The sequence below is a fragment of the Marmota flaviventris genome, chromosome 11, assembly GCF_047511675.1.
Source record: "Marmota flaviventris isolate mMarFla1 chromosome 11, mMarFla1.hap1, whole genome shotgun sequence".
In the NCBI taxonomy this organism is placed as follows: Eukaryota; Metazoa; Chordata; class Mammalia; order Rodentia; family Sciuridae; genus Marmota; species Marmota flaviventris.
Window position 1 is genome coordinate 40,987,307 of NC_092508.1, and position 19,351 is coordinate 41,006,657.

The following is a 19,351-nucleotide window of genomic DNA, read 5'->3' on the forward strand; positions in this document are numbered from 1 at the left end:
TCTGCCCTATCTAGAGTTCGTCCATTCTTCCCATGATCCCTCTCCCTATCCCACTATGAATCAGGCTCCTCATATCAGAGAAAACATTTGGCATTTGATTTTTTGGGATTGGCTAACGTCACTTAGCATTATCTTCTCTAACTGCATCCATTCACCTGAAAATGCCATGATTTTATTCTCTTTTATTGCTGAGTAATATTCCATTGTGTATATATGCCACATTTTTTTAATCTATTCGTCTATTGAAGGGCATCTACGTTGGTTCCACAGTTTAGCTGTTGTGAATTGTGCTGCTATAAATATTGATGTGGTTTTATCTCTGTAGCATGCTGTTTTTAAGTCGTTTGGGTATAGATCAAGGAGAGGGAAGTCTGGGTCAAATGGTGGTTCCATTCCCAATTTTCCAAGTCTATATACTGCTTTCCATATTGGCTGCACCAATTTGCAATCCCACCACCAGTGTATGAATGTACTTTTCCCCCCACATCCTCTCCAACACTTATTGTTGTTTGTCTTCATAACAGCTGCCATTCTGACAGGAATGAGATGATGTCTTAGAGTAGTTTTGATTTACATTTCTCTGATTGCTAGAGATGTAAATGTTTCTCTAAGCTAATAAGTAAAGCAAACACATTTCTCTCCTCAAACAATTCCAATCTATACTGCCTCTTTATTTAAAGAAGTCCTTTAAAGATGTTCAACTTTTTTTTTTCATTATATGCTTGGATTTTTATGCTAATATAGACTGGGATATTAGCATTCTGTCAATATTATGCTTCTACATTTAACTTTTACTGTATTTCATTTTCTTCCAAATTCACAAAATTTGTCTGCAAATAATAGTTCAGTATTGGACCAAATTCTCAAGAGTGAGATTAGCTGTTTTTTCTGTAAACAACAGAAAGTCAGGGTTGGTTTAAGAGCCCACACAAAATCATTGTTTCTGTTCTCCTTCTCAGTGTTGGCCCCATACTGTCACTGATTGCTCATATACTTATAGAATGGCAGCAAAAAGAAGTGAAATGTACAGACTCATCATTCACCTCAACTCTAAAAGAAAAAGCAAAAAATGTTTTACTTCCTCTTAATTTATCTTTAAAGGATAAAACTTTCCTTAAAAAGGGAAACTAAAAATGTCAGCTCATCTCTGAAGCAGTCATTGACAAGAAAAATGTAAACATGATTGATTGTAGACTGTTCCTACCTCTGATACATGGAGCCCTGCTAAACTTCTCAGTATGAATTGCAGCAAAAAGAATAGATAACTGGATACCTATTTAGAATCCAATTTCAATGTCTTCTTTACCTTCTTCCTTTTATTCAAAACACATATTACTTTGATTATCTTTTGTGTTCCAAAACTTTCAGGGTACCAAACTTAATGAACTTCATTATTTCATTTCATACAAGGATCTTGAGCTATGAGTCAACCTCTCTGTACTATTCTTTGTGTCATTTAACCGTAGAAAATTATTTCCAAGAAAAGAATAAAAATTCTAAAGAAAAGATGAAGAATTACAAATGTACAAAAGAATACTTCTGTTTCCATTAACTGTAATTTTTTTTTATTTATTTGATGTGTAAAGTATATCAGGCTGTAAGATTTTTTAAAAATGTTTACTCGATTAAGCTGGGAGAAAATTTTTTTTTTCATAATTATGCTAGTTCATTAGTGCTGCCTATTCTAGTTTTCAGAAGGAAATACTTATGATTATAAATTATTGTTTTTGCAAGCAGTAATGTTTCTGATTGCTCTAATGGAATAAAAAAAATTCTGTTTTCAGATTAATACTAATAGCAAACTGCTGTCTGAGGATAAGCAGTTAGCAAATGGTCTCATTAGAGAAAGAGTAAATTTAATTTTCCAGGTCTTGTAGGAGGAACAAATACTGGAGAAAGGAAATAATTTCTTAGTTGAACTTTTGTTCTGCCCAAACTCTCCAAGGTTACACTAACCTAGAACTGTCAAAAAGTGCTACTCTTAAAGCTTAAACAGGCTTAAACAAGTAATTTTTGAGGAAGAGGCATTTTATTGAAAACCAGAGCATTTAATAGACAGCTCTTGTACTTGTTATGTGGGGAGATGGAAAACAGAGAATAAAATAAAATGCTTTGAGATGATAAAAGTAAAATCATGGGGAAGAGCAAATTCAGTGTTATTTCATGACAGAATTAATGAAGTTGGTTGAATAATATCAAACATGAGCTACTAAAGATGACAATAAGCATAAAAAGAATGCCAAATATTAGAGACATTGTATAAGATTTAAGCCCAAGAAAATGATAATAACAAAGGAATTTTTAAAATCCTTAATTTTAAATGAAGGATAATTGAAGTATTAATTTTTTTTTAATTCCATAAGAAACCTAGTGCTATTATTTTAATATTTATATTTTAGTTGTAGTTGGACACAAAACCTTTATTTTATCTTTATTTATATTTTTGTTGTGCTGAGGAATGAACCTGGGTCCTAATAAAATTTAGTATGAAACACACACACACACACACACACACACATGCATTAACATGAGGATAAATAGTTGTTGGTAATTTTTAGAGTGTCAATTTTTAAATATAAAAAATTCAAACAATTACTTAATACATATTTTTATGACTTTGAAACTCTTGAAATGGAAGAATATAATTTCCTTTCTTACTATACATAGTTTTTTAGGTAATAAAATCTTCTTGATAGCTGGGTGCAGTGGTGCACACCTGTAATCCCAGTGGCTCAGGAGGCTGAGACAGGAGGATCACGAGTTCAAAGCCAGCTTCAGCAACAGTGAGGTGCTCACCAACTCAGTGAAACTCTGTCTCTAAATAAAATACAAAATAGGGCTGGGATGAGGCTCAGTAATTGAGTACCCCTGAGTTCAACCCCAGGATCAAAATAATAATAATAACAACAACAATAATAATAATATATGAATAGCTTATAAATGTAAGAAAACAATTTTATCTAATAACCTTAAAAATGCTCTAACCCTATTAAATGAGATAAAAAATTTCCATTGACTGCATATTTACATTATGCAAAAATTACCAAAGCTTATATAATTTACATTTTAATTATTTTGATTATTATTTATGCTATTGTGCCTGTCAAACTTTCTTTGTTTTGTTTGTTTTTGATATTGTTTAATTAACATGTGCTTTTTAAACAAAGGCACATCATAATATACTAAGTTAAAATCAGACATCTTGGGAAAAATGTACCAAGATAAAATGTATTGCTTTCATAAGTTCCTCTTCACTATTTTATGAATAGTATTTATTCTATGGAATTAACAGACTGTGATATTTTTTTCTTCTTTTATTGACTCATGGTTGTCTTTCTTAGAAAGAGATTTTGCCATATGACATATCAGAACATTTCTTTATCTATATCATTTCAACCACAGCAAAATTTTATCTTATTTATTGTATATTTCTCAAAAAATCTTAATTTTTCCATTATTGAATGTTAAAATGGCTTGGATTTGTATTTTTCAAGTAGGAATGAAAATTATTTTTTTAATAAAAGATCTGCAGAAATATACAGAAAATTCTATGAGTATTGAAGTGGTAAATTTTAATACATGTTTAGCATTCAGAAAGTTATGTGGCCTTTCTTAAAATATACCATATAGATGGTATTTTCAGTCTCTTATCCAATATAAAGTCTGACATTCTAAAAACTTGTCATGGTCAAGTTTCTGCATAATTTGACAAGTTGATTATTTTATGTACTCACTCACTCTTTCCCCCTGTTTTTTTTTGTTATTTTTGTTTGTTTTTACTTTTTTTTACCAATCATTTACAATGCTATTAAATATTGTCTCTGTTTTACAGCTAAACGTGTTCATGTTCACCTCAGATTATTTTGCACATTTTCCATGATCAATTGATTGAAATTTGTTCTCTAAGATATTCATCTGTAGTTTCCTTTAAATTTAAACTCAGATTCTAAATTTCATAACTGAAAGGTTTCTCTTTGTTCTTATTCTCAAAGGAAAACTTTGCTAAATATAATATTCTTAGACTCCATATTATCTCCCTAAAGATCTTGCAGGATAAAGCTCAATTTCTTTCTGACAAGATATACTGCTCTTGAGAAGTATGCCAACTTGAATTTCCTTAATATGTGACTTTTTTATTTTTCTAGATACACAAAACTATTCTGTATTCTTACTGAAGTTATTTTACCTTTTAGAAAAATTTACTTCTAAACTTTCTCAAATTGTTATAATGTATTTTCTAGCTGCATCTCTTAAAAATTTTCCCTGAGGTTTTTATATTATTATTATTTTTGGTTTATGATATTATTATCCTTTCTTTCAGGGTTACATGTGTTTCATCAACTTTTTAATAGTTTCTCTAAGAATACTAGTTAATTTTATTCTATTTGTGTCTAGTTTTTAATTAATATAGGTCTTTAAAAATTCCTTATGTTGTACTATTTTTGTTTTAATTGAAGACAGAACGACTCTTTTGTAGTACATATCTCCTTAGATTCCAACTTCTATTCACTCCCATGAATTGCATTTCATTAATGTGTTATAATGAATCTCCAGTCTTTGACATCCTTGGTTATTTCACAAATACTTTGCTTGTCTCCACTATCAATGCTTACTCTTAGCAGTTGCCTCTCAAGAAGTATGCTAGAGATGGAATTTGCCTAACCCTAATCACCTCAAATGTTCATTCTATCACTTTCATGGTTTTTCTGGGTGGCTTGTCCTGGCAAACTGTTACACATAGTATCAACCTTAGGGTAATAAATTTAAATGCATGGAACATTTAAATTAGGGTATGTCATTGTTCATTTTTTACATGAGAATATTTACATGGTGGGAGAATAGTTATGTCCCAAGAAATACTATAAGTATCTACAAATAGCACTAGAGAAACTCTAAATCTCCCATGTATAAAGAAATAATGTTAAAAAGTGACTGACAAAACCTGGAAATAAATAAGTGGATAAAGTTGTCTTAAAAGAAGTAATAATATCCATCTAAGGTATACAGACAATCACCAAACCTCCCAGGGACAAAAGTGATGAATTATATACACTTATGCCAATATAATTCCATTCCTTGGTTTCCTGTTAAGATTCTGTATTGGCTAAAAACAACCAAAGCCAAAGGATTCAGCATTCCAGGGAAGAAAGAAAGAAAAGAATGGAGATTAGATTTGAAAATATACATGGAAGATCTGCCAAAATTTTCTTTTTCCCCTCTATTTTTTACTTGGTCCTTTTTTTCAGATAAATTGTTGTGTCCCAATTCCAGGGGATGCCCTGGGCATAGTATTCTACTAATCACTATATGATCATGGGAATTGCTGATTTATTTTCACTTTTGTTCTTTACATAAGACAGAGGGAATGGGGAGAGAAAAATGTAGTATAAAATATAGCTGCTGTAGTCTTGGGCTTCACAGCTGGTCATGAACTATGTTTGTAAAAACAGATATTTTCTGCTGAGAGCCATAGCCAAGTAGGAATGATGCATGACAATTTCCTTGTCAGCCTACCCAATGTTGCTTAGAGGGAGGACTCTCCATTGTGGAATTGGGCTTGCCTTGGACCCAGGTCATTTGCAGTGACATTGCATGAATGTTTGAGAAAGGAGACCCTGCTCAAGGACCAGGGTGGATCTGGGTTTAGGGTGGATCTGGGTTTAGGGTGGATCTGGGTTTAGGGTGGATCTTGCTGGGAATAGGGTGAATCCTTCTGCCTCAGGCGCCCGCTCCTTGAGTTCCCGTTGAGTTCTCCCGGGATTCAGAGAGTATTTGGGATGCAGAGCCCAGTGGAGGGTGGATTTTCCCAGAACGTGCGTGTAGAGTGTCGGTGAGAGTCTGGAATAAAGACTTGCTGTTTGAATCTACAAGGCAGTGTGGTGGCTCGGTTATTTTGTGCCCAGCCAGACTGCGGCATTTTCATGCACTAATTATTCTATATCTCCTTTGCCTTTTTTCACATCACACGTAAATTATGTACTTGAGCCAGTAACATAACTCAAAATTTTATATTTGCCAAGTATATGTTATTGTTGCCCACTGTTCTAGACAAAGCCACAGTTCCCCAATGATCATAAAAGATGTTTCTAAATTTCTTCTTATTTTCCAAATAAGTTTCCTGCTCCCTATGCATACACAACACAATTTTCCCTAGTAATAAAGATCAATTAACACTGTAGATTCATATAGACTTGTTGTTTAATCTGGAAGAGAAATGGCAAAGAGTACCTTTCAGTTTGTAATTATGATTGAGTTCATTACTGGGTTCCCTGATGGGTAGAGACTTCTTGGGGGCAATATGACTTACAAGTTCAACTGCAAGATGATGGAAGCAATAAACAAACATTTATAATGTAGATTATTAGGTTTAATGATTAGAGAGCCCACCCCTATCTCAACTATTAGTTTCAGGACTCAGGTTTCTAATTATGTGGAAACTGTTATGTTGACTCCTGATTTTAAAGAAATGTCACAATTTATAGGCTGCACTCCCGATATAACAGGTTCATATGGACCACTAGTTATCACAACTGAGTCCTTTGAAGGTCACCAGATTGTTCTTTCAAGTGAGATGATACTGATTGATGAAACACATGACAAAAGCAGTGAATTCCATGCATGCAAATATATTGCATACTTTTTTTGCCATAAATCCCCTGGTAAGTAATGTCATGTGCATACATCAAAAAGAATATACTATTCTATGAACCTATGCATTCTAGTACACAAAGAAGAGTTGGATCTAAAAAAGATACATATATACGTAAATGATAATTGTGTCATTGAGAAGATAATCACTACTGTGATGGGAGTGTGTGCTAATGTAATCTGCCACAAGGATGCAGGTTGATCCTGCCTGTGGAATTGTGCCAGGCTAAGGATTTGCTTGGCATTTCTACAAAGATATCCTGAATTCAATCAGTAATTACTAAGTCAATCATGGAATATATGTTCTGTCATCCATCCACCTGCTCAATGTTATTTTTTAAACATCCTCATCCATAGCATATCTGTCCACTTATTTGCTCAAGCTAAAAATCAGACAGACATGCTTTCCTCATTACTTTATTTTATTATGTATAGTCTATTAGTAACAAAGTCTTAAAAATCCTATTCAAAATATCTAACAGAATCTTTCCCTTTTCTTCCTTCTATAACTTACAACCTACTCCATAGATTGTTGTAATGCTCCTTTCACCACAGAGATAGTTTCCTGTATATGTGTGCATTTTCCAGACCCTTCCCTTTCCACACTTCACCAAGATTCTTTCCCCAACAAAATACAAATATGTCACTAACTTCATTTTAAATGTATCTACTTTATTTTAGGGCTGATTACAGGATACAAAACCCACTAAAATCAGTCCTGGCCCTTTCTTTCAGTCATGTCATTTATATGTCCCCTTCCATGTTTTTGGCATCTAACCCCATTGCTCCACACAACTGAGTGTCTGAGAGTCTACAGATAATATGTTATATTTTTCTGGTATAAAGTGATTTTTCATTGTACTCCAGGACATATTCGATTATGTATAAATGAATACAATATTAAATTAGAGAAAAAAATACAATCAGAAATAACAGATATATTTAATCTACAATATACTACTTATCTTCAAAATGAGGAGCCTCAAGAATGTTTTGTGGCCTTACTCAATTTGTCAAAATAATAGCTTATATTAGTCATTTGTCTGCCTAAATATTTATTTCTTCTCATTTAGTCAATTACTATGTATTTTTAAGTGTCAGAAATTCTATAACCTCACAAATACAAAACTAATACTGTGCAGAATTAGTAACAGTCATATAAAATGTATAGATATTTATTTTTAAGCAAAGGTATTAAATGCAAAAAATGGTTCTTATAGTCTCAGTATTAGACATAAATTGATCAACTGAGAAGCACATAGTAATGCTGATAAAAAGGTATATAATATATATGTATACACACCCCACACACACATATAATGCTATTTATTTTCACACCTTGTGTACACAATATGAAATTTAGTATTCGGTCACCTTGTGTAAAAGGTTTTGTTTTGTCTGGTCTTGCTTTTCCTCCCATTGATTAGAAGGGTATGGAAGCAGAACTTCTTGTCACTTCACTGGAAACTGTCTGGATAGCAATGGAGTGTATCATAAATCAATTCTATCAGGCAAACCGCTCACAACCAAAGTCAATATCACAGTATGAAGTATGCGTAACAGAACTCAGATTGAATAAACCTCAGCTCTTGTTTCAGCAGAGAACTTCAGTATTTTTTTAAACATGTACAATAATATGAAGAAGCTGTGGGTATATAATTTTTATCTATAATTAGCAAGGCATATCACTGGTAAACATATTTTTAAAGTGAAAGTAGACAAATTAATTGACCACATTCTTAAAATTTTAGCCATTTTTGAAGATGTGTATCATGCCTAGATGAAAGTTCTACTAAATATGACTTATTGAGTACCATGACCCACTAATAGGTCCAAGTTTTTTTTTTTAATTATGTAAACTATTTTGAATTGTGTATCGTAGATATTTTACCTATTATAGACATTTTCATATACATTATATTAATTTCCCCACATATTATTTATTTAATTCATATCCTTGAATTATTTGATATCTCTATAAAAATCTAAATTTGAACACAGGCCATTTTATTTTGTGATAGTTATTTATATTTTTAATACGTACATAAAAATTGAATGGAGAAATATGGGTCTTGCATGAGAAATAAAGTTGAAATGATTCAATAACACATACTATATATATATATATATATATATATATATATATAGTTTATTACATAAATTTTAAACATAAAATAGTGATTAGTACAATATACCAGTCACCAATTCAACATCAGCTAGTTATATGTCATTTTCATTTATTCTGTGCTTCCACTTACTTCCTATCTGAGCTGCACTTTATTTACTTCTGGGTTAGGTTAGATTACAGGTATTGTATGTAATAAATATTAGCTGTATGGTTTTGACAAATACACCCATAATACCTTACTGCTGTTAAGCATAGAATATTTATAATCTGTGTTCCTACACAGGTGACTTTTTCTATCTCTAGATGCAAGTTACTGTTAAGTGTCTGAAATTCTATAATCTTATAAATATAAAACTAATACTATACAGAAGTAGTAACAGTGACATAATATGTATAGACATTTATTTTCAAGCAAAGTTATTTAATGATTTTTTAACCATAGGTTCATTTTGTCTGAAATCATGCAATGTATACGATTTTGGTAAAGCTGTCTCAACACACAGAGCTTTGAAATTCAACCTGGGTTATGTGCTTCAGTAATATGTTTTTTGGTATTGTTGAACAGTATTTTATTGTGTGAGTACATGACACTTTGTTCATGTACTTCAGTACTGAAAAACCTTTGGGTTATTTCCTGGTTTGGACCATTAAGATTACACGGTCTATTAACATTTTTAAACGTGTACCTGTTCTATTCAGTTCAGTTTCTTCAAGTAACTTTAAGAAGTTTTCATTTGTAAAGCATTATTACTATCATTTATTCAATGATTTAAATATTTTAGGCATATAGAAAAAGAGAAAAGAAAGATCATAATTCTAACGAGTAAAAATTTGATCATTACAATTGCTATGATTATTAAATAATACATAATTCTAGAATCAGAATCACACAAAGATTTAAGACAAAATAGGTTAGTTAGTAGAGACACAAAGGCAACTGTTTTTATCCACTTGTTTGGAGGGGTATTTTTTTTTAATACCAAAGTTGCCTATTATTGACTTCTTGTCTTTAAATAGATGTTCAACAACGTATGTTACTGCTCAATAGTTCTTAAAGCCAGGACAGGACTTTGAATATCATTAAGAAGGTTCCTACTACAATAGACTAACTCGGATTGCCTTGAGCTTATAACAGCCAATGGTGAAGTTGCTCAAATATATCATGATTTTTATATTACTAGTTCTATTCTGTTCCTCCTGCTCCTGATTTTTCATTTTTTACTACTTGTATTTAATTTATATTACTTTTATTATTGATATAATTGTTATTATTGACATAATTGTTATTATTGATATCTAACTACTACGTTATGTTATATAATTGTTATTCTTGTTTTGAATGTTTATTGAGAAAAATATTAAATTTCAAGTGCCCTGTGAAACTAAGAACATATACAAATATGTTTTCAAATTTTAAAAAACAACAATATAATATTCAGCCTTCAAATGTCATTTGCTCTTGGCCAATGCTTTTGGCATATTCATAATAAGACAATAATATATAAATTATATATATATATATATATTATAATATATATTATAATATATATGCAAGGCTATTGTAACAATTAAAATTATATTAAGAATTTTTTATGTTCAAGAAAAAACTTTGATAAAATATGCTAAATGTACTCAAAAATATGATGTAGTTACTAAAATGATATGTGGAGATATATTATTAATATGAAAATGTGTGTTTCTAAATTTAACTCATGACATTTACTGACTGAAAAAGTATCTGTAAACAAAAAAGGTACAATTCATAATATAATTTAGAAGTTAATGAAAATAAAAAATCTAAACAAAAGATCCATCAAGTATATTGATTGTGACAGAGTGCAACCTCTCTTGACAGATTATGGGAGTCACAAAATGTTACAGTCAAGACAAAATGTTCACAATAAGAAGGAATTAACCAAGTCAATAAAAGTTAGGAGAAGAGCATTTCATATAAACCCATCACTTATCTTAATGCTTGTGATGCTATAAGGGGCTTGCCTGGATGTACTATTTAATAAAGTAAGGCCTTGGTATAAGGAGACTAAAGAGTAAATTAGAACCAAGCTGGTCATATTGGACTATGAAAAGGATTTTGGATTTGATTATAAGTAAAATGTATAGCAATCCAAAATTTTTAGTCTAAGAGAAACATGATCGATATTCTTTTTCAAAGCTTATCTCTTACATGAGAGAGAATAGAATTAGAGTAGTGGATTAGGGTGGGTCAAGAGTGGACTTAGACATAGTGAAGGCTATGAAAGTGACTCAACAGGGCAGAAACAATAAACAAGACATTTTGTGGGTACATATGAGAAGACATGGTGATAGGTTGGATATGGGGAATGAAGCAATGACAGACCTTTTTTTTTAATTCCAATATTAAAACTAAACAGCACATAACTACATGTTATATTAATAGAATGTTGGACCATTATACATGAAAATGTTAATAGAGCAATTACTGTTTTTACTCTTTATGCATTTTAAATAACATTTTTCAAAAATAAGTTATGAGCATTCCAATCTGATTTTCCATGATGGTAATGCATGTAACCCAAGCTGTACATTACTCCTATCCCAATTTTTTGATTGGTGAATTTTGGTTTTGTTGCATATGTTTAATTAAGACTTTTCATTAGCACTAATTAGTCTAACTGAATGTTCTTAACTCTGCCTACAGAGTTGAGAATGGGTTAGACTGGAAATACAATATCTATGCTCAAGAGAAAAGAATACAGATTTCACTGTACCATTTCTGACTCTAAGTTTATGAAAGTCTCTGTTTTATTTACTATTTTTGTCTTCAGTATATAATATGTTGAATTGCAATTACTGCATAGGCAACATGATTTTAGTGAAAAACTGACTAAACCATTATTTTTTGTTGTTGTTATCAGTTTTACTCATTCAGAGTTTTCTCCATTTTTTGTGTGAGTTCTACTTGCCTTAAACTGAATAATATTTTTGTGTCATTTCATAGGAATGTAATCAGAAGTACCTTATTGTGAACCATATCCATAATTCTGCCCATAATTCCTGAGCACATAGGTCCCCTTCATATTTCAAACCAACCTTGGAGTTCTCCTTCGTACTAACTGAGTCATAATTCTCCATCAGTTCATTTCACACCTGGACTATGCACCACTTCCTTCTCATGACAAATTGCATGCTAGAAGCACTTGCTTGAGATAGACATACAGTAATTCTATATTTATTTCAAAAATTAAGGTGTTTTTTAAACAAAATAGTAGTCTTTTAAAAATTATATACCTTTAAAATAATAAATAATTTTGAAATTATGCAAACGTTCTAAAATATATTTAAAATTTTAAAATATGATGGTAAAGTTATATATTTTTAAAATGCATGCAATATTAGAAATATAAGTTAGATATTTTTAAAATGGGTATGTTCATCTTTTTAACATGAATTGTGTGTGTGTGTGTGTGTGTGTGTGTGTGTGTGTGTGTGTGAGGTGCCTTACCACTGAGCTACATCCTTGGCTGTTTTATTTTTAATTTTGAGAGAGGATTTTTTTTTTTAAGTTGCTGAGTTTGGCCTTGAACTTGCTATCCTATTGCTTTAGCTTCCTGAGCCACTGGAATTGCAGGCACGTGCCACCTTGTCTGGTTTTAACAATGAACTATTTTAGATGATATTACCTCTCATGATTAGAAGTACATTTCTATTTCACTAATGAAATATATACATATAAAGTATTTTGTACTTATTATAATACCTAGCACTGGCAAATTATTAAGAACGAAACTATAGAAGTATCTAAGTAAAGTCCTAGGTTTTATAATATTGTAATTTAACTTTCAAGAAATTTCCTTGTACATATTATTACAGGCAGAATTAAATAATTCACAAGTCAAACTAAAATAGCTATTTAAAATATTCCCACAAAAATAATTTCATCCAGATTAATTAAAAGAGCAAAATTTTCTTTCAAAAGAGAGACTTTGGGCTGTATGTGTTTCAGTAAAAAAAAAATGGTAATGCTTACAAGCTTTTCTACTCAGTCAAGTAAGGGCTATGGCTCTATGCTCGATTTTCAGTTACATAAACAAAACATTAACATTTTCACTATCACAATCTCAACATCATACACACATTATCAACCTCAATGAACAAAGATTATGCTTTAGTAAATTAAAACTCTCCCATAAACATAAGGAAATGCTGGGTTTGTTTCTTCATTTTTCATTAAAAGAATATTAGTAAGATTTTAAGTATTTTACAGGTAAATAATTTTTCAACCAAGAGAAAGTTATATGACATCCAATAATAGTTCAAATTGTATTCATTAGACAATATTCATAATTTATAATTCTGTCTAATTACAAATTTGAACTTATATTTATCACAATTCAATTAAAGGAAAAGAGGGGAAAATAAATCATGTTTGATAAAAGAAACCAAAGATGCAATGTTTAAAATGCATAAAAGAAAATAATGTTTAATTTAATATACATGGAAGTTCCAATTTAAAATAAGTCAGTGCAGAAACCAATAGTCTATCTATAGTTTCCATATTAATACATTATGATGATCTAAATTAATTTAAAACACATTGAGTTGTTTGCAAAAAAAAAATGGTGGTGTCATAAAATCAGTAGACTACTATAGTAATTGCCAAAATGGTATTTTAATAACCAATTTTGAAATAAAATGTCATCACTTTTAAATATGAAAATGGAAGGAGGACAGTTGAAACTATGAAATGATATTGGATATTAGCTGCAATGATTCAGAAAAATAAATTTATTTTAGAGAAAAAAAATTCAGACAAAATGTGATTAATCTCCTCAAAGATAGAAAAGAGAAAAATAATTTTTAAAAAATTACCTGGCAAAGTGAGAATTAAAAAAAATCAAAATTACCAGTGTTTCTAGTAAATATGAAAGTTTTAAATTGAAAGATTAAAAACACAATGTCTATAAACTAAATTAAAAAGCCAATAACATTCTGCTTATGAGGCATTCCTTTAAACACGTTTAAGTGAATATCCAAGCAAAGATATTCCAAGAAATTTGTTGTTGTCATTTCTACTTTAAGATGTGGAAATCCATAAGTGCATGTTCTTCCCACCCAAATAGCAAAAGAGTTTGGTCAACAACATTATTACTTTTTTCTTCATGTTTAATTTAAAAAATTTTTAATGAATACACAAAAATTAAAGTTGGACATATTAATGGTGTATCATTAATACATGTACATATTGTGTAAAATTTAAATCATATATAACATATTTATCTTCTCAGACATTGTTCATGTCTTTGAGGAGAAACCATTCAAATGTTTAGTACAATAAATGGACAATATCACAATAAACATTCACATGTTTAGTACAATATGATTGTTATCTGTAATTACCATATTGCATAATAATATCCCAAGAGCTTCTTGCTCCTATCTAACTATATCTTAATAACTGTTAGTCAAACTTTCCCCATCCCTGTTTACTTACTCCCTACTTTACCTGGCCTCTGGTAACCAACATCTTACTCTCAACTTCTATGAAATCAACTTTTTTAGATTATACAGATGAGGTAGATGATGCAATACTTAGTGTCTTTCTGTGACTGACTTGTTTTACCTGAAATAAAGGTATCTGGTTCCATCTGTGTTAAAGCAAATAACAGCATTTCATTTTTCTATGGCTGAATGGTATTCCATTGTATGAAAGTACCATTTTTTCTGTATTCATCATCAAGACAAGAATTAGATAGTGTAAATTTTTTGACTTTTATGAGTAGTGATGTAATAAATATGGAAATGCAGATTTCTCCCCCATATCTATGTCATTTCTTTTGAATATATGCCCAGTAGTGGAATTGCTGGATTCTATGCTAATTCCTTCTTCAATTTTCTGAGAAAAAAAATTTCTCCAAAATGGGTACAGTAATTTGCATTCCCACAAACAGTGTGCCAAAATTTCCTTTTTTCTGCATTCTCACCATCACGTATTATTCATAGTCTTTTTGGTATTAACTATTCTTACTGGGGTAGGCTGCTATATCTTTATGGTTTTGACTTACATTCCCTTGATGTTTAGTTATGTTGATCATATTTCATGTACCTGTTAGAAATTTGCACATCACATATCTTATTTTTAATAATGTCTATAGTCATAGCCTATCTTTATTTTTATTTCTTATTTTTTTAACAAGTCACAATAAAATTTATTTTATTTTTTTTAATATTTTTTTCTTTTTTTTATTAGTTGTTCAAAACATTACAAAGCTCATGATATATCATCTTTCATATATTTGATTCAAGTGAGTTATGAACTCCCATTTTTACCCCAAATACAAATTGCAGAATCACATCAGTTACACATTCACAATTTTTACATAATGCCATATTAGTGACTGTTGTATTCTGCTGCCTTTCCTATCCCCTACTATCCCCCCTCCCCTCCCCCTCATCTTCCCTCTCTACCTCATCTGCTGTTATTTAATTCTCTCCCTTGTTTCCTCCCCTTTCCCCTCACAACCTCTTATATGTAATTTTGTGTAACATTGAGGGTCTCCTACCGTTTCCATATGCTTCCCCTTCTCTCTCCCTTTCTCTCACCCCACTCGTCTCGGTTTAATGTTAACCTTTTCCTCATGCTCTTCCTCCCTGTTATGTTCTTAGTTGCTCTCTTTATATCAAATAAGACATTTGGCATTTGTTTTTTAAGGATTGGCTAGCTTCGCTTAGCATAATCTGTTCTAATGCCATCCATTTCCCTGCAAATTCTATGATTTTGTCATTTTTTAGTGCTGCGTAATAATCCATTGTGTATAGATGCCACATTTTTTTTAATCCATTCATCTATTGAAGGGCATCTAGGTTGGTTCCACAGTCTAGCTATTGTGAATTGTGCTGCTATGATCATTGATGTGGCAGTATCCCTATAGTACTGCCGCAGTCTGGCTGGGCACAATCAGGAGCCACTTGTCAAAAGAAACTAACTTTATTTTTAGAACCACACAGGCCAAACAAAACAGCCTCTCAGGAAAAACCCTCAGAGCCTCAACTGCCACCACCGGCTTTCCACAAGCCTCTCTCTCCCACACAAGCTTCTCTCCACCTCCCACAATCCTCCTGCTCTTGAGGCCGATTGGCTGGGTCATGTGGGCGGAGCCAAAAAAGTCCCCCAATGAGCAGCTCCGTGGTCTGAAAGGGCAGGGAAACAGCCCAATGAGCATCACCGCAGAGGAGCCAATCAGCTAGATGTTGCTGGGGCCGCTGTGAGCCAATCATCAGCCGGCAGCTGGAAGTTTGCTGGGGCCCCTTCAGCTGTGGCTCTCAACATCTCCCCCTCTCTGTTTAAACAACAAGCATGTGGCTTAGGGACCATGCCTGCCTTAGGTTGTCCAATAGTACATATGGTCCTTAGGTTGGTACCATTGCAATTGGATCTTACCCGTCACTGACTACCGGTCCAGTATACAGCCACACCTGTGGAGAGGTCTTTGTACCAGCGGGGGGGTGAGGTTATTTGCCTCACCTCTGTTGGCCCCCAAATTTTAGCTGGACGATCATGACAAGCAGAAGGGAGGAAGATACACCAAGCCAATTGACGGCTCCTTTTGGAAAAATTGTACCACCAATGACATCATCAGCAAAAATACCCCAACACTACCACAAGTCGCTGCACCAACAGATAGTTCACAATGCATACAGGTGAGCTCACAATGTGTCAAATTTATGTTAACAAAGTAATCCAGCCACTTAGAAATCAAAATCCTGAACTACAAATATTTCACTATATGGATGATGTATTATTAGCACACAAAGATAAAAACACATTGCTAGAATGTTATGCCACACTTACAAACTTATTAAAAAATTATAATCTAGAGATAGCAATAGATAAAGTACAATTAAATTTTCCAATTAATTATTTAGGAGTTCTATTATCCTCAACCATTGTCCGTCCACCAAAAATTCAAATACGAGTAGATCAACTCAAATCACTTAATGACTTTCAAAATTTATTAGGAGACATAAATTGGATAAGGCCTTATTTAGGTATACCAACAGGAGAGTTGGGACCTTTATTTGATATCCTAAAAGGTCCATCAGATCCAAATTCACCCCGAATGTTAACGCCTGAAGCAAGAAAGGCATTAAAAATCATTGAAACATATATGGAAAATATGCATTTGGATAGAATTGATATAAGTTTGCCTTTATTATTTATTGTACTACCAACAAAAAATATTCCTACAGGAGTATTTTGGCAAGAAACCCTTCAGTCAGCATGTGAGAAAGCTTCGAGCCAGCATCACTCCTGGGACCATCCTGATCATCCTCACCGGGCCCCACAGAGGCAAGAGAGTGGTTTTCCTGAAGCAGCTGAGCAGTGGCTTGCTACTTGTGACAGGACCTCTTTCCCTCAATCGAGTTCCTCTGGGTAGAACACACCAGAAATTTGTTATCGCCACCTCCACAAAGATTGATATCAGCAACGTGAAAATCCCAAAACATCTCACTGATGCTTACTTCAAGAAGAAGAAGTTGAGGAAGCCCAGACACCAGGAAGGTGAAATCTTCGACACAGAGAAAGAGAAATACGAGATCACAGAGCAGTGCAAGGTTGATCAGAAAGCTGTGGACACACAAATTCTACCCAAAATCAAAGCTATCCCTCAGCTCCAGGGCTACATGTGATCCGTTTTTGCTCTAACAAATGGAATTTATCCTCACAAATTGGTAAAAGGCTGAGAAGCCAGACACTAAGGAGAAGAAACCTGGAGCCAAGAAAGCTGATGCTGTTGGCAAGGATAAAAAGGAAGACTCTACGGATAAGAAACCCAAGAAAGGAAAACCCCACTGCAGCCGGAACCCTGTCCTGGTTAGAGGAATTGGCAGATACTCCAGATCTGCCATGTACTCCCGAAAGGCCATGTATAAGAGGAAGTACACTGCTGCTAAGTCCAAGGTTGAGAAGAAGAAAAAGGAGAAGGTTCTTGCTACTGTTACAAAACCAGTCGGTGGTGACAAGAATGGTGGTACCAGGGTGGTTAAGCTTCGCAAAATGCCTAGATACCCGATTGAAGATGTTCCACGGAAGCTGTGAGCCAATCATCAGCCGGCAGCTGGAAGTTTGCTGGCAGCTGGAAGTTTGCTGGGGCCCCTTCAGCTGTGGCTCTCAACATAGTACGCTCTTTTAAGATCCTCAGGGAATAGTCCGAGAAAGGCGATAGCTGGGTCAAATGGTGGATCCATTCCCATATTTCCCAGGAATCTCCATACTGCTTTCCAAATTGGCCTAACCAATTTGCAGTCCCACCAGCAGTGTACAAGGGTACCCTTTTCCCCACATCCTCACCAACACTTATTGTTGTTTGACTTCATAATGGCTGCCAATCTTATTGGAGTGAGATGGTATCTTAGGGTGGTTTTGATTTGCATTTCTCTGACTGCTAGGCATGGTGAGCATTTTTTCATGTACTTGTTGATTGATTGTATGTCCTCCTCTGTGAAGTGTCTGTTCAGGTCCTTGGCCCATTTGTTGATTGGGTTATTTGTTATCTTATTGTTTAATTTTTTGAGTTGTTTGTATATTCTGGATATTAGTGCTCTATCTGAAGTGTGAGGAGTAAAAATTTGTTCCCAGGATGTAGGCTCTCTATTTACCTCTCTTATTGTTTCTCTTGCTGAGAAAAAAAAAAAAAAAAAAAAAAACTTTTTAGTTTAAGTAAGTCCCATTTGTTTATTCTTGTTATTAACTCTTGGGCTATGGGCGTCCTATTAAGGAATTTGGAGCCCGACCCCACAGTATGTAGATCGTAGCCAACTTTTTCTTCTATCAGATGCAGTGTCTCTGATTTGATATCTAGGTCCTTGATCCACTTTGAGTTAACTTTTGTGCATGGTGAGAGAAAGGGATTCAGTTTCATTTTGTTGCATATGGATTTCCAATTTTCCCAGCACATTTGTTGAAGATACTATCCTTCCTCCATTGCATGCTTTTAGCCCCTTTATCAAATATAAGATAGTTGTAGTTTTGTGGATTGGTTTCTGTGTCCTCTATTCTGTACCATTGGTCCACCCGCCTGTTTTGGTACCAGTACTATGCTGTTTTTGTTACTATTGCTCTGTAGTATAGTTTGAAGTCTGGTATTGCTATACCTCCAGATTCACACTTCCTGCTTAGAGTTGCTTTTGCTATTCTGGGTCTTTTGTTTTTCCATATGAATTTCATGATTGCTTTATCTCTTTCTACAAGAAATGCCGTTGGGATTTTGGTTGGCATTGTGTTGAACCTGTAGAGAACTTTGGGTAATATCGCCATTTTGATGATGTTAGTTCTGCCTATCCATGAACAGGGTACATTTTTCCATTTTCTAAGATCTTCTTCTATCTCTGTCTTTAGGGTTCTGTAGTTTTCATTGTATAAATCTTTCATTTCTTTTGTTAGGTTTATTCCCAAGTATCTTATTTTCTTTGAGGATATTGTGAATGGAGTGGTTTTCCTCATTTCCATTTCAGAAGTTTTATTGCTGATATACAGGAATGCCTTTGATTTATGCATGTTGATTTTATATCCTGCCACTTTGCTGAATTCATTTA

At 33.0% G+C, this 19,351-nt stretch overlaps 1 pseudogene; it reads left to right on the forward strand.

Annotated features, from left to right (window-relative positions):
- LOC114082002 (large ribosomal subunit protein eL6-like) overlaps positions 1-17,855 on the forward strand; it is a 188,154-nt pseudogene extending 170,299 nt beyond the window's left edge.
- The last annotated feature ends 1,496 nt before the right edge of the window (positions 17,856-19,351 follow it).